The sequence below is a fragment of the Mesocricetus auratus genome, unplaced genomic scaffold (genome assembly GCF_017639785.1).
Source record: "Mesocricetus auratus isolate SY011 unplaced genomic scaffold, BCM_Maur_2.0 Super-Scaffold_100015, whole genome shotgun sequence".
Lineage (NCBI taxonomy): Eukaryota > Metazoa > Chordata > Mammalia > Rodentia > Cricetidae > Mesocricetus > Mesocricetus auratus.
The window spans coordinates 42363511-42380309 of NW_024429198.1; the positions used below are offsets into that span (position 1 = coordinate 42363511).

Genomic DNA, 16799 nt, shown 5'->3' on the forward strand with positions numbered 1-16799 from the left:
TTCGGCCTGTTCAGATTTCGTAATTTTCATGTAGCTTTTCATGTGCAGAGTGACAGTGCTGGGCTAATTTGACACCAATCCTTTTCTTCTGGACAAGGGTTTGCAAGAGTCCTGGGGGCTGACTTCACCCCGGGTTCATGCACTCTGCGTCTTCAGCAGGCAGCTGTGGTCTCATTAAGTAAAATGGCTCATTGGGTACTTTGTGCCATGCACTCCGCCCCTCTATATCTGTCTTCAAGTTGTTCAGTACTCTTGCACATTTCCTGCCAACCATCAGGCCCTGGAGACAGAAACCCTGTGGAGACAGAGGTAACCAGAGGGACAGTGGGGGGACAGAACCCACTAGTGCATGCTGGGCATGTAGGTGAGGGAGAAAAGCGGGAGTCCCAGGTTGCCCGGAGGTGTGTGGAGGCCACAGTGGAATTCTGAGGCCAGGTGTGCGGGGCTGCAGCAGCACCTGAGGATTTCCTGCTTGACCTGGTTCTTCAGCAGTTTACTGCGTCATTGGATAGCTCACCCAGCTCTGATGTCCATGCTATTGTGTGGGCATGCTTCTTTATCAGAAGGGACCGGTCAGAGGCTTAATCCCATGCACTTTCATAGTCGAACACAAGGGCTTTTGTCTTAAGGTCTTCTGCATGCAAATAATAACTTTGGAGCAGTTAAACAAATCCCCTTGTAACCCACCAGGGCCTGCGTGGGCCTTTGTAATTTGCCAAGGCTGTGGAGAAGGCAAAGCTAAAGGAGATGTCTCCTTGGGGGTGGGGGGGTCCTACTGAGGCACTCCTCACCAGGTGGCAGCACCTGGCATTGACTCCTTTCAAACTTGTGCCAAGCAAGGGTCCGGCTGAGTCTCAGGAGTGGCAGCTGGGTATGGAGAATGGTGGAGAGAAAGAGACGCTATGATAGGAGAAAAAAGAGGAAGAGACAGGCATCACTGAGTGACCCACAGCACTTTCCCTCTGGGTCCCTGACATCTGTGAGGAAAAACAGAGAAGGAAACAAGAGGAAAGGATCATTCTAAGTCATTCCAGGGAGCTGTTTCCCTAGCCAACTACTAGCTCTCCTAAGCCAGCACACTTCAAAGACTCTGTCAGCTGCAGAACTGCTCTCAGTTGAGCTAAAATATTGCTCGGATGGTGAAGCCTAAGTGTTGGAAGGAGGAGGTGATAGTGCTAAGCCAAGGGAAGAAAGGAGATGGGGAGTGATACTCCAGGAGGGAGACGTGCTTAGGGAGCAGTGGGACCATTTTGGCCTGGGCCTAGAAGGTAAAAATGTCGTAAGAGGCGAGCTGAAGTCTTCTGGCTGAGAGATGAAAGCTGGTGCGTTTGGAAGGTTGTCACGACCTATTTTAGAAGGCAGTCATCCTCCAAAAGGATGCACAGCCACCAGTGAGGGGGACTGCACAAAGCACACGCAGTGAAACAGTGGAATTTTGTGCAGACACGGCATCCGTGTGAAATAGTGAGCTGTGTGCAGACATAGAATCCGTGTGAAATAGTGAGCTGTGTGCAGACATAGAATCCGTGTGAAACAGTGAGCTGTGTGCAGACATGGAATCCATGTGAAACAGTGAGCTGTGTGCAGACATGGAATCCATGTGAAATGGTGAGCTGTGTGCTGACAGCAGTTTTGGTTCTTGCTTCCCAGAGACCAGTAGGATCTGAGGATCACGGGAGACAAGTCCTTTGAACATGCAATGGAACCTTGGTCCTTTATGTTTTAGATACTTAGAGATCAACACCAGAGTCCACTGAAGAAAGGATAGACGATGAGATGTTAAACTTAAAACGTAGACGATAAAATGCTTTACTAGGCATGGAGAAATGAGCTTCAGCAAGAACACGTCTTATGCACTTGAAAAATGATCATGCTAAAAATGCCCAGAATCCAGGACTGTGTGTGGCATTTTCAAACCAGACAAAGAGAAAGAACAGCAGGAAAGGAGCACAATCAAATATATACTGCCCCAAATGAGGGACAGTGGACATTAGGCCACTTCCATGGGGGAGTTACTTGTGGCTTAGGGAGTATGGGCCTTCCTGGAGCCTCTCTCCATTTAAACTACAGAGCCGAGCAGGGATGACACTCGGATGCTGATGGCCTGGTGGGGGTGTCTTCATTCGGCCCAGAGCCCTGTGGGAAAGCCTGGGCTCCCAGGACTCATTTCAGCCTCTCTCTGAGCTGCTCTGCTCTGTTTTCACTTAATTCAACTTTCTCTTGAAGTCAAGTGATGGATCTGGTGACGTCACCAAGAAGCAGAGGACTTGGATGATGTCGCGTTTGGTAAGCCTTAGTCTGGATGATGGACGTGGTGGTACTTACTGGAAGTCAGAAACACGGGAAAGTCAGCAGCACTGGAGGCACAGACTCTCACCCCAGTGAGGTTTAGCTCCACTGCCAATGGGGACCTAGGAGAGAAAAGAAATGGTAAGGTGGTGGTGGCTGAGCCTGCACTGCAGAGGGCTCAGGGACATTCTCAGAGCTTCGGGTAAGTAAGGAGGCAATGAATGGACATGGTTTCTATGGTAAGCATCCCCACCCTCAGAAAGCAGTGCCCGAGTGAACTAAGAGTCCTTATCATGTCTTGTTGACGAGGAGGTAGAAAGTCAATGTGTTCTTCTAGGGGAAGAGTGTTTCCTTCCAGCCCCAGGCCCAAATGCCACCTGCTCTCAGGTGGGGGATCCTGGAGGTCATTACAGAGGGAGAGTCAGATGTTACAGCTCCCCACTCATGCCTTTCTCAGAGGTGGCAGGACCCAGGCCCTACGGGCATAAGATGTTTGTCACTAGAGGTGCCTAGCACATTCCTACTTGAGGGAGTACCTACTACTATGCAACCTTGTGGAAGGCCATCTTTGCAAGAAACAGGAACACTCTCATTTTCAACCTATAGTGTCATTTCCAGCATGGGCCCAGGTATCATCCCCACCAAAGCCAGAGAATGCCTGGAGAGATGACTGGAGTTAAGAACACTGGGCTGAACTTCCAGAGGACACAGGTTCAATTCCTAGCATACACATGGAGGCATGGAGGCTTACAATTGTCTGCAACTGAATTTCCAGGGCATCTGATGTTCCTTCTGGCCACCACAGGCACCAGACACTCACATGGTACAGACATCTTTTTCTTTCTGTCTTTCAAAAGTGCACCGTGACAATCCCCATGCACAATGCACTGCCCATATTCCCATGTTATATAGGTGTGCCTACCCATGTACCCATGGCCTGTCCCCAGAGAGCTCAGTGCTGACTGCTGACATGGGTTGTAAAAGGGCCAAGGGCTCAGGGACATAGATGATACCAGGGTGCTTTTTCCTGAGTACAGGGTCATCCTGTAGCCACACACCCCACAGAGTCATCAGTGACAGTGAGTGAACAGAAGAGAAAGAGGCTGTTGCTGTCCATAAGGAGATGGCCGGCTTTTGGTGCAAGATGAGATACAGACAAAACACCTATATACATTAAAACAAAACCCTCAAAGAGACGGCCAGAGGTCACACCCATTACAGTTGTGCTAGATCCCTGAGCACCTCCATCCCAGAGGTGAGACGTTCTGGAGGGCCAGTCAGCTGTCTTGAAGATATCATACCCTGTTATCTTCTCCAACTTCCCATGACAGGTGTGTGGTTCCCCGCCTGTCTGTTGTGTGCAAGTGGAACCATTCAAAGCAAGGAAGAGAGCAAATGAGTGACAGAGAACTCGGCACACATGCACTCCAACCCATCTATAATCCAGACCTGCATGGGACTCCTCGTCCTCCTCAAGCACAGCTTATGTGAGTGAGAGGAAAGGCTTGGCAGCTGCCTTCCTGACTTCTCTTCTGGATTTGATTCCCAGCACCCACATGGCTGCTCACAACCAGCTGTAACTCCAGGTCTGGAGGATCCAGTGCCCTCTTCTGGCCTCCCTGGGCACCAGGTACACAGACACATTTGCAGTAAAACACTCGTATATGTTAAGTAAAGTATTTTAGTTGGCTCATTTAAAAACATGAATTTTTTAAAAGTTACCATAAACTTTACTGCTATTGTCCTTTTCTCCAACTTCTTGCCTTATGCAAATTGTTTTTATCTTTTATAATTCAGTAATATAAGTGTTTTCAGCATTAGTTTTCCTCTGGGAAAGTCCATTTGGGGATTAGTGTATTTCCTGGATTTTTCCAAATTGATAGCTCCAAACTGACTTAAGTTGTTAATGAAATGTTTTAAGATTTCTAAAACCCCAGATAGAGGTTTGTTAGTTTATTTGTTTAAGCAGGGTTTCTATCTTCAAGCTGGGAATCCCAGGGCTCTATAGAGTTGAAGTGGCCACAGCTTTCCTCTAGACTCAAGATATGGGCAAGGCTGGGGTGGTTGGGGGAAAATCCATTTCTCTAGGCTTTTTCAGCTTCTAGAAGCTTCTTACTTTCTTTGGCTCAGAGCTCCCCCACCCCATCTTCAACATCAGCACAGGTGGATTTCTCTGACTGTCTGTTACGACATGTGGCTTGTTGAAGACAGACAGAAACAGTTCTAGGTTTTCTTTGTTGGTGGTGCCTTGTTGTTTTCTGTGTGTTTTGAAAAAAGATCTATAAAATGTAGCCAGACTGGCCTTTATCTTCCTAGAGTATTAGTTAGAAGTGTAAACCACCACACTAAGCGGTTTTTGTAAGGTCATATGCAATTAGATTAGGTCCACCCAGCTAATTTAGACAGGTATCTGCAGCCCAAGGCCCTTAAATGTACTCTCAGGGCCTCCGTGGGGCTTAGGAGGCAGACTGACCAACACAGAGTATTCCACAACTGTGGCTCAACAGTATGAGCTGATATCATCAAGAGTCATAGGAGCTGGTGAGCAGAAAGCTGGGGAGGCCATGCCACACTTGAGATCAGTTAGCATTGTCAAACAGAGCTTTCTGAAGGGAGATTGCATATATGGACACATACAAGCAAGGTATAGATGCCAGTTTCCTTATTTGAACCCATGTACAGGACTTCTTCACAGCCTTGGGTGATGTGTGATGTCCTTCTGTATGCCGCAAATATATGTTGTTTTTATTGGTTGATGAATAAAGCTGTTTTGGCCTATGATAGGGCAGAATAGAACCAAGTGGGAAATCCAGAGATAAAGGAAGAAAGAAGGCAGAGTCAGGGAGATACCACTGTAGCCATTGAAGGGGTAAGATGCCAGAGCATCACCAGTAAGCCACAGCCACGTGGCGATACACAGATTATTAAGAATGGATTAATTTATAAGAGAGAGCTAGCCAGTAATAATCCTGAACCATTGGCCTAAGAATTAAATTTAATATTATCCTCTGAGTGATTATTTCATAAGTGACTGCAGGGACCGGCCAGCAGGAGAGAAACCAGTCCAGGGGGACCAGTGGGACAGAGAAAAATGTTCAGCTATGCCTGGGGACTTCTCCCTCCCTTGGGAGCTCTTTAGGAACTGCAGCAGCCTCATCTGGCTTTCTGCCTACATTAGTTACCGTTCTCATCATTGTGACAAAACGCTTGACAGAGGAGAAAGGTTTATTTTGCCTCATGATTTCCAGTGGAGACGATGGGAGCCTGTGGCAGAGCCCAAGACAGGAAGAGTCAGGAACTGTGTGCTCCCAAGGGCCATCCTCAGTCACCTCTTTCCTCCTGCTATATCCTACATCCTGAGGTTCCTACAGCCTCCCAAGTCAGTGGCACCAGCTAAAGGCTGGGTGTTCAGACACGTGGCATTTTAGCCTCAAGCCTGCAAATCTGTGCTGTGATGAGATGCCCCTTACATGTTGGTGAGGGCCTTTGTACTATCATGTGACTTCTCGATGACTGACTGGAGATTCTCATGGGTCATTTCAGGAACTGTTCCTTGATGGCTGGCTCCTCCAGCCCCATCAAGCTGGGGGTCTTCTTTAATTTTCTGCTTTAAACAGTGTCTGTGTATGCATGCATGTGGGTATTGATCAGAATCTGTCTATCTATCTATCTATCTATCTATCTATCTATCTATCTATCTATCATCTATTTATCATCTACCTATCTATCATCTTTCTTTTTATCAATTCATCCACCTACCCATCATCTATTCATATATATATATATATATATTTCTGTCTCTCATCTATAGCTTTATTCAACCCACATGCTTACCTGATCACATGATCTGGGCTTACTTGCTTTTTCCCAAGAATCCTTAAACATGTATTTCTGAAGCTTTCTCTAATTTTTTGTAAGTTTTTTCCTGGCTGAATAGACAAGAATTGTCTCCTTAGACAAATCTGGGAAGACACCATTTCTTTTTACTATCACAGGGAGCTGTATCACATAGCCAGAGTCCCTTCCAGAGTGAGGAGCTGAGTCCCTCTGACTCAAACATGTGTTTTCCCTACACTGCAGTGACCACTATGCTCCCAAGGGAGGACATGCACACACATTCTCTCTCTCTCTCTCTCTCTCTCTCTCTCTCTCTCTCTCTCTCTCACACACACACACACACACACACACACACACGCACACGCACATGCACATGCACAGATGCATACATACTCACATATCCACTTTTAAAAGAGCATAGCAGATAGACACTAAAGTCATGCCTAACGAAATACAAATGGTCCATGCAGACAGAATTTCCAGGAGGATTTCACAGGGAAGAAAAAGGAAGAAATGACAGGTAGGAACAAATGCACACTGTGCCCCTTACCACGAGGCTGCATACATCAAAGCTCTTTAGCACAGGCCAAGAGCTTCCAAGTGTGACTTTCAAGTGGACCCACACCTCTAGAGTTTGAGGATTCCTCCTAGGGACTGTAGTTGCCCACGTGAGGAACTCTTCCTTTCAGCTGACTTTGCGAAGGCACGCTCATTGGGAGTCTTTTGGAAAGCCCCAACTGGTTGCCAGATTATCTGAGAATTCCCACTTCTACTCTTGCGTTGACATGGGTCCATCGCAAACCTTCCTGTTCCTTCATGCTGTTTCTGTTGCCTCCCAGGGTATGAGCTGCACAATGAGCAGGAAGGCCCTGGGGAGGCTGCTTCTGCACTTTAGTTTAAGAACAGAAACAGGTTGCTATTTTTAGCTTTGCATGGGAAAGTCCGAGGGAGCAGGGAGAGCATGGATCTGCCAGAAATCCCTTTCTGGGACAGCTGCCATCTCAGCTGATATGGACAGGAGAGGTAGAGATGTCTCTGACACTCTGATGACACCACAAGACCCCCTAGAGCACCTCAGCCAGTCACCCAGGAGAATCGAATTGCCCCTGGTGGGACAGACATTGCCTGCTTTAGGCAGAGAGGAAAAACAAGAAGGCAGTGTGACAGAGTCATTGTTCTCTGAAAATGGGGAATATGAATATGACCAACAAAGAGTCTTGGGGCAGGGAGGATGAGCACCATGTCTAGAGGGACAGCTGGGTATTGCTGGGGGAGCTGCCTACAGGTGTGTATCAGGACAAGATGGGCCAGCTCGAAGGAGGAGCACCAACCACTGGCAACGGAAGGAAGCCGTGGGCAATGGAGGGCAACGGAAGGAAGCCAGGAGAGATGGAGCAAGAGTCGAGACAGGAGACTGGAACGCGCCAAGCAACCTAGTCCCACTGAAGAGCCGGGCTTTGTTTCAGTGGGACCCCAAAAGATGCCCTTTGTTGGGGGCCAGGCATCAGCACAAGGGGCTGCAGAGGAGTTGTGAGGGTCAGGGAGCCAGGAGACAGGGACTCCTTCAGCTGATGGGCCAGGCTGGGCCCGAGAGAAAAAGCGCCCCTGAGGACCTGTCTCTTGACGAAAGAGGGTGTGTGAGAGGGGCCCTCAGTGACGTTTATCCTGTGTGCTCAGGCCCACTGCCCCACCTCCCTCTCAGCTTGCTGCCACAGGCCACAGGCCAGGGACCCCTGGGTCATGTCTGGAGAGAGCATTGCAGTCTCTGGAAACCGTGTGATGCCCAGTGTCGGGGAGATGCTTCTCTTTCCTTCCCTCCCTCCCTCCATCCCTCCCTCCCTCCCTCCCCAGGTCACTGTAGCCCAGCATGGCACCTAACTCACAACCTTCCTGTCTCGGTCCAGCTTTTGTTATTTATCCCTTCTCTCCTCTTACCCTTCCTTTTGCCCCTCATTCCCCTCCCATCTCCTCTCACCTAGGATTAGAGAAGGAGAAAACGGATTCTACCATGTTGTTCTCTGAACTGTGGGCATGTGCCATGGCAAGTGCCCCTGCCTCAAATCACACAACAACAACAGCAAAAGTTCAAGAAGTAAAGCTTTAGGAAACACAAGAAATTCATAGAAAAGATAAATGTGATAGTTACAACCACAATGCAAATCGGTCCTTCAAGAATAAGAACTCCAGGGAAGATGGAGGTCACTGGGGGCCTCTCCAGGTGAGAAGGGATGTCCAGGGAAAACAGAGATCACTGGGGGCCTCTGTAAGCTAGAAGGGATGTAAATAATCTGCCACAGTTTTCAGACTTGACTGTGTGGAACTGCAGGGGCAATGGCAGGGGGGACTCTGGCCTTTGGTGCTGCCTGAAGCAGCCTGGGAAGTTCTCTTCGGCGACCTTACCTTCCAACTGCACTGTGGAGAAGACTAGTCACTGTGAACGGAACTGGAGTCTGTCAGGAAATGGTTACAGCACGGCTATAGGCACCAACTTAGGTGGAGCCTTAAGAAAAGGAGAAGTTACATACTTTCCAGTGGGCATGAACTTCGCAAGGTTGGTTTCTTTTTAAGAAAGCAGTGGAGTTGTGGGAAGCCCTGACAAGTGTTAGTCTCCAGAACTTGTCAACCATGCCCACATTCCCAGCGTTGCTGGCACAGAAGTCTGTGGTTTCTTCTCTCTACCTGGACGTATGAAATGTTTCCTTTGGTAAACACCCGGCACACAAAATCAGAGCTGCTGACCGGTAACCAGCTCTAGCATTTCTTGAGATTAAATAGACACACCCCAAACACAACTGTCTCTCCCCAAGAGCATTTGAAACTCAGCCACATTCTTGGGGAGGTTGGCATGGTATCACATGTTGAGCTTCCCAGACGTGCTCAGCAGAGAACCTTCATTTGCCCAGGGTGCAGCCTGAATGCTCCAATTGCAAATACTGAAGAGCTCCAGGCTTCCAAATCTTGTTGGCAGTCTCTCTTTCTTGAATGTGAGACATTTAACATCTTTCAGTAACAAACTAACAAACACATACTTCAGGGGGTCTAAGGAGATGACTCAGCAGTTAGCAGCATGTATAGCTTTCACAGAGACCCTAAGGTCAGTTCCTACTGCTCAGGGCTAGCTGCTCCCGTCACCTGTACCTCCAGTTCTACAGGAATCCAATGCTGCAGGCCTCTACGGGCATGTGCTCTCACAAGTACACACCTCCCCATACACATAATTTAAAAATAATAAAAACTGGCCTTTAAAAGCCCCTCAGGGTTAGAAGTGACTCTTAGCATGTGTCCATCACGAATTTCTTGGGGTAGGATGAGACACAGTCTTGCCCAGGCTGGCCTTGAACTAGCCTCATGACCCTCTTGCTTCAGTCTCCCAAGTTCACCCAGCCTCCAATCACAGTTTTAGTGGAAAAAATAGTTACGTGACAGCTGCAGCAAAGCATGACGGGACAATGTCTTTGTCGCAGTGTTGGGCTTCTGCTGCGAGCTTTGGGAACGGTGTCTGCGTTAGCTGGGTTCCTTGAACCTCTCAGAGACGAGGTACTTTCTTCCCTTTTTGTATGAGTGTTCCAAGAAAGCAAGCAGGAGCGTGGAGCACGGGATCAGCATGGAAAAGTGCCAAGGAAAGAGGTGACATGAAGCAGCGACTCTCAGGGGGACAGGAAGGGCACGTATCTAGGTTGTTCTTTTTCTCCTGCACATGAGTCTGCCTCTGGAATGCGACTCTCCCACAGCTCCTGGGCAGGTGCAGACGGCCCTGGCCACTAGGAGCAGCCCCCGCAGATGTGATAGTACCAGCGTGGGAAGGAAAGTGCCAGGCTGTGGTCCATGCAGTAGATGCTCTCTGATCACGGTGATGGGACAGCCTGGGCCTCTTTGTGGCTCTCATGTCTCTTCATGTCCCCAGAAGTGTCTCATTTGCTTCAAGATAGAAACAGATGCCACTTATGGTCATTTGCAGATGAATAAATGGCCGACACAGAGGTGTTGCCAGCTCCGTGTGACGGCTGTCTTTCAGCTATGCCAAGGTGGCTCGGGCTGGACGGAGCTCTTCCTTTCCTCTTTAAAGAGAATTCAGCCTCACTAGGGTGCCCAGCCTTCTCTGATTTCGGGGAAGGCTGAGGGCATCCTGCTGCTTTTCTCAGTGAGTGCTCTCTCCTACGCCATGCCCTGTCTGCTTGTCATCTTCCTTGCTTCTCTGTCCCATTGGTCTTCCAGCCCAGCACCCAACGTGCTTCGTGATCTGATCCCACATGCTCCTTGTCGTAATTAGGGCTCCTATGGCATGACCAAAAGCAACTCAGGGAGGAAAAGGCTTGTTTTAGCTTACAGTTCCAGGTTATACTCCACACTGAGGGAAGTCAGAACAGGAACTTGAGAAGAGCAGGAAGCTGGAGGCAGGAGCTAATGCAGAGGCTATGGAGGGTGCTGCTTACTGGCTTGCTCTCATGTCTCGCTCAGCCTGCTTTCTTATAGCACCCAGGACCACCAGCCCAGGGATGGCATTGCTCACAGTGAACTCCCCCCACCCAATTAATAATCAATCAAGAAACCACCACAGGCTTGCCCACAGGCCAACCTGGTGGGGGCATTTTCTCTCCTGAGCTTCCCACCTCCCAAACGATCCTAGTTGGTGTCAAGTATACATAAAACCATCTAACACACCATTGCTGTCGTTGTTGTTTTGTTTTCTGATACAGATTTACTCTGTGTAACAGTCCTGGCATCTGCTTTGTAGACAGGCTGGCCTTGAACTCACAGAGATACCCCTGCCTCTGCCTCCTGAGTGCTGGGAGTAAAGGGTTACACCACCACTGCCTAGCCTTCAAGCCACCTTTCCCTAAGCATGATGGCTAATCTTGACTGTCAGCCTGAAAGGATTTAGAACTGCTTGGGTGACACCCTAGAGATGTCAGTGAGAGTATTTCCAGAGAGACTTACCTGGGAAAGGAAGACCCACTAAAGCTGGGTGACACCATCTCATGGGTCACCATCCTGGGCAGCAGCAGCAACTAACGGAACATCAGAATTCCTGCTTCCTGGCTGTAGACTCAGGGTGGCCAGCTGCTCACACTCCTGCTGCCATGCTTCCCCTATCATGATGAACTTTGCCTCTCAAATTATGAGGCAAAATAAATCCTCCCTTACTTGCTCTTATCAGATATTTTTTGCTATAGCAACGGGAAAAGTAACTAATTCACTGTTTTCTCCAACTGCTAACCTGCCCATTCACTTGGATAAGTACCTGTTTATGTGCCGACTGTTGTTTCCAGTTCTGAGATATAGAGATAAATAAGAAAGACACCATTCCTGCCTCCATAGAGCTTGTGGTCCCGAGTGGAATGCAAACAGAGTGATAACAATGTCACCTGATGTTGAGTACTCAGTGCAAGGTACAGTGTGATGAGCAAATGGGACTCCACCAAGTTTTAATGGGACAAGCATATGCCCTAGAGGGAGGCATTTAGCTGGAAACCCAGAGGATAGGTCAGCATGAGTTTGGTAAGCGTTGGCAGCAAGAGAAGAGTTCCAGATGGCAGGTGCCAAGGCTGAACCAGGTAAGGAAAACGTGACCTGTGTCTGGAAGATGAACTTGGAAGAAGGTAGAGGTGGGTCTGGGGGTAGTGGCTGAGTCTTGAAGGGGTGAGTCTGGAGGGGTATCTGAGGTTGAACCACACAGGGAATTGTAAGCAGCTAAGCAAGGCTACCATACCACAGCTCCCTTGTAATGACCTAACATTACAAAGGTCTAGCATCTAGAACAAGAAGCCACACAGCTTCCTAGCACATTGAGGTTTGGTGAGTTCCAGGTGGCTGGCAAAATGGGAACCAGGAAAAAGTGGAGAATGGCAGACTACTGAGAGATGACAAGGAGAAAAATATTTAAAAGGGGAAAAAAGTAAAACAGTTCATTCAGCTCGGGAAAAGGGGAATAAAATCAATTTCTGGCTATAGGTGAAAAGAACCCCCAGAAATCACCTCCTGCCCCAAACACAGAATCCAGAGACAACCAGAAGGCATGAGATCAACCAGGCTGAATGAAGGTAAGAGGCCCTTTGGTGCAGGCTGGGGGTGTGGCAACTTGGGTCCCTGCCCATCTGTTAAGAGAGTGGCCATCTCCTCCAAGCAGTCAGAATGGTCAGTAGCCACCACAGGACTGCGGTTTGTGTTTATGGCTTTAATTAAATTGAATTAACTGTAATAATCAGGGCTTCTGTTTGCCTTACTCTCCAATCCAGAATGGCCCCTTTGGGCTGCGGGGTACGGCATGTCTGATTGCAGATGGAGGCTGTGTGCATTGGGCTTGGGTTTTCTGTCCCGAGCAGGGCAGCATGATCTTCTGAGGCTGAATTGAAATGAGTTACTCACAGCAGCCCCAAAGACCCTGCCTTTGCCTCTGTTGTATACCTCAGAGTCTTGTCCACACTCTGGGGCGAGTCCAGAATGCTTAGGGGCTCCAGATAAGAGAGTCAAGAAACACAAGTATGGAACTCAGTCTCTCCCTTCCCAGCTTCGAGATCTTGGGCCCAAATTCTCAAAAAACTGTCCTTAATCCATACCATGGGATGGTAGTGGTAACTTAAAGGTCTCAGGCAGAAGTGTTAAAGTGACACTGACATAGATTGTTGGGAAAGAGTTATTACTAACAGGCAGATAGGCAGCAGTACAGTAGGGGCTTTAACAGAGTTCAGTCCCCAACACTAGGGGAAGACAGGAAGGGAGATACTCTACAGAGAGGAAATCGGGGCCATTGTGACAGAAGGAAGGGTCTTAGCACAGGAGTGGCTTCATAGCACAGACTTGTAGCCAGCCAAGCTCTCCATGCAGCAGGCAGGGAAGGGGTGGGGAGCAGGATGTGTCCACCAACACCCACTTCAATGTAAATCATTTCACCGGGTAACAGCTCCTAGAATCTGGAAGGCTCCCCGTGACATCACAAGCAGATTTGTCTGGCTGTGAGTCTGGTATTCCCTGACGGTTGACTGTGGACAGCAGCTGAGAAGGTGCTGGGCTCCAAACTCTACCAGGGACTCAGCATCTCGGGAGAGTGTGTGTCTGGATAACTATATGCCATGGGTGGGGCTGCCCTGGGGAGGCTGAAGCAGGAGGACCAGTTTACATAATAAGACCATTTTAAATAAATAAATACATGAATGAATAAACAAACAAATGAGAAGCTAAGTCAAGGCTGCTTGTTGAACAAATGTATAGCAGTCAAGGCTGGACTAGGCGGCCTGGGCCTTTTCTCTTAACACGTCTCTGATACATTTCAGTTCTACAGAGACATGACTTTCCTGCTGAAACTGAGAATTGTGGGGTTTTGTAGTCCTTAGAAACATAGACTCTAGTCATGGAACGCCCTAGTTCAAATCCCAGCTCTAATCCTTAGTTACTGTGTGACTAAAGATTCGTGAGTTAGTTAATGTCTCTGTGCTTTGGTCTCATCTGTAGGATGGGATAGCAACAGTGACTGCTGAGAATTGTGACAAGGATGAGTCACTGCCTGTAAAGACCTTAGTCAGGCACATGGAAACGACAGCTGAGATCGTCATTTTTATTTCACTAAAGTGCAGTGAACCTAAAAAACTATATCAAGTTCTAGGGCCAGATCAGGGGCCACATTACTGGGGGAGGGTGGCATCTGACCAGGGGACTCTCGCACTTACGAAACAGTTGTTGCACGCACAGGGAAGTGGTTTGTGTTGATTGGTATTATGTGACCTTGACACAAGCTAGAGTTATCCGAAAGGAGGGAACCTCAATTGAGAAAATGCTTCCATAACATTCTGCTGTAAGGAATTTTCTTAATTAGTGATTGATGGGAGAGGGAGGGCCTAGGCCATTATAGGTGGGGCCATCCCTGAGCTATTGATCCTAGGTTCTATAAGAAAGCAGACTGAGCCGGGCGGTGGTGGTACAGGCCTTTAATCCCAGCAATAGGGAGGCAGAGGCAGGCGGATCTCTGTGAGTTCGAGACCCCATCCTGGTCTACAAGAGCTAGTTCCAGGACAGCCTCCAAAGCCACAGAGAAACGCTGTCTTGAAAAACCAAAAATAAATAAATAAATAAATAAATAAATAAATAAATAAATAAATAAAAGGCAGACTGTGCAAGCCCTGGAGGGCACCCTATCATGGTCTCTGTATCAGCTCCTGCCTCCAGGATCCTGCCCTTCTTGAGTTCTGTTCTGACTTCCCTCAGCGATGGAGTATAACCTGGAGCTGTAAGCTTAAATAAACTTTTTCCATGCCAGCTTGTTTTTTGGTCATGATTTTTTATGGCAGCAGCATAAACCCTAACTAAGACGTGGTTACATGCAACATACAAAGGGCACTGGTGCTCTGATGAGCTAAAAACGAAGATGGAACTCACACTATTGGTCATTCCCAAAGGAAATTCTTTCCACCTTCCCACGTGATGACTAAGGTGCAAAAGAGGAATGACCTTGAAAGGTTAATGCTTTATTTTTAATGCTCCAAATAACTTCTAGATATGATCCTATTGGTGGAAGGGGGGAACCCATGAACATGGTTGCCTTTGCAAAAGAGCAACGAGAAGCCTCAGGAGCTAACGTACCATGAACATTAGCCCATTCAAGGTCAAGGTACACGTGTAATTGGGAACTGGTGCTGACAATAGGCTTGTGGCTCAAAGGGTGGACAACTTTATTTGTGCCTGTGTAGACCACTTCACTGCCAGCCTGGCCCCAGGAACTTCTTTCTGATGAGTCCTGGGGAAGACTCATTATGGGCTCTGCATGGGGTTGGGGAACTCACTCAGACTCCAGGTGCAAGCCCGCTCAGTCTCGGGAGAAAACCGGCAGGATGGCATCTTCTTACACTGCATTTGAGAGAGGAAGAACCTCTGGCAAGTGGCACAAGGCCACCCTGTCTCAACGGTGGCATCCTCCCTCCATGCTTGGAAAGGAAAACCACCAGAAAAAAACAACAAAGAAAAAATATTAGTTTTCAAAGATGCAAGGGCAAAAAGCAATGACCTGTGGTTGTTTTTATTTCCCATGAGATATGCTCTTAATAGATCTTTAGTTCTCAATGTTGACCTGTGGCAGTAGGAATCACTGTGGCTGGGGCTTCCTCTCCACAGTTGGCACTCCGGCTGAAGGAGCATATGCTGTGGATAGGTTCATGGGCTGGGAGCAGAAAAGACAGAGTCTGACCCTTTTTTTAGAGAGGCAAGAAGTTGCAGTGAGTAGTGATGTGGGAGGTCCTTCTGTACACTGCAAATATCTGTTGCTTTTATTGGTTGAATAAAGCTGCTTTGGCCTAGGGCAGGGCAGAGTATAGCTAAGTGGTAAATCCAAGCAGAGATACAGGAAGAAAGGAGGAGGAGTCAGGAGACACCAGCAGCTGGAGGAGTAAGATGCCAGAGCATCACTGGTAAGTCAGGGTCATGTGGCAATACACAGATTGATAGAAATGGGTCAATTTAAATGTAAGAGCCAGCTAGCAATAAGCCTGAGCCATCAGCCAAACAATTATAATTAATTTGAAGCCTCTGAGTAATTATTTTGTAAGTGGCTGCAGGACCGGGTGGGTTGCAGAAAAACTTCCAGCTACAAAGTGGAGCAGACAGTTCTGGGGGAGATGAAGCCACAACAAAACCACACAAAGAGGTCCTCAGAAAGCTGTACAGCACCAGGTTCTTTTGAGATGGAGCTGTCATCATATCTGTTTTGCAGGTACCAGAAATGGGTTCACAGAGGTGATGTGGAAGTGAGATTTGACCATGATCCATCTGACCCTGGGATGTGGGTCTCAGCACATGTCCCTGACCTTGGATAGGAACTTCTCAATATGAATGAGGACTCTGGGGGGGGGGATGCCAGGGACTCAAGAGCAGAGGTTGGCTGGAGTGCTCTGAACACCACGTTCAACCCAAAACAATTTCTTCAAGGAAGCCCAAGTCTCATTATTCCTTGTCACCGAAGCAGCTGCAGTCCCTTGCCAGGCACATCCTCAGAATCTCCCTTTTCCACTTCCTCTTCCTCTTCCCTGCTGGCTTTCTCGGGAATATCAACAGGGACAGATGATCCCGAAGACTCTGGTGGCAGCACACAGTGTCCCTCTCCCTGAGTCACTGGCTCATGAGGTCAGAACAACAAAAGCATCCCACTGCAAGGATGATCCCTGGGGAGCTGGAGAGGACCCCCTGGAGCTTTGGGTCTCTGCACTCCTGTGGGGGCCAGCCAGGGAGGCTGCAGATTGCAGAGGGAACACTGGGAATGACAGAGTTGAAGACTGTTTGGAAGTTGCACCTTGATGATCTATCTACCTTCTTTTGGAGTGATCTGGAATCCAGTACCTTATACGCTATTTTAAAATGACAAATGTCACAAACATGCTTTGTTTTGTGGGATGTGGGGAAAGCGCCTGTGACTCCATGCGCCCATTTTTGCGGTGTGCTTAGAAGAGCTTGTGTTCTTTCTCCCCAGTTAGAAACACTGTAAGCATCACAGTTTTAAGGGTGTGGAGTACCTAGTTTAGAAATGATCTTACTTTTAAGACGTGAGAGATCATATCATTTCAGATTTAAAAAAATCTCAACATAAAAATCCAAGTTTCTCTTCCCAGCAGCAAAGTGGGACTCTTTATTTAGGCTCTGTCTGTGGGTCTGAGGAAAAGGCCACTGGTGCAGAGCAGCGTTCTAGGAAGAAG

At 48.1% G+C, this 16799-nt stretch overlaps 1 long non-coding RNA gene across 1 annotated transcript; it reads right to left on the bottom strand.

Moving 5' to 3' along the window:
* Positions 1 to 1795: 1795 nt before the first annotated feature.
* On the bottom strand, positions 1796 to 8987 carry LOC121144338. The gene is made up of 2 exons (XR_005881678.1): positions 8527 to 8987; positions 1796 to 2411 (listed from the first exon to the last, which is right to left on the bottom strand). It is a non-coding gene; the product is annotated as an uncharacterized LOC121144338 (long non-coding RNA).
* Positions 8988 to 16799: the final 7812 nt, after the last annotated feature.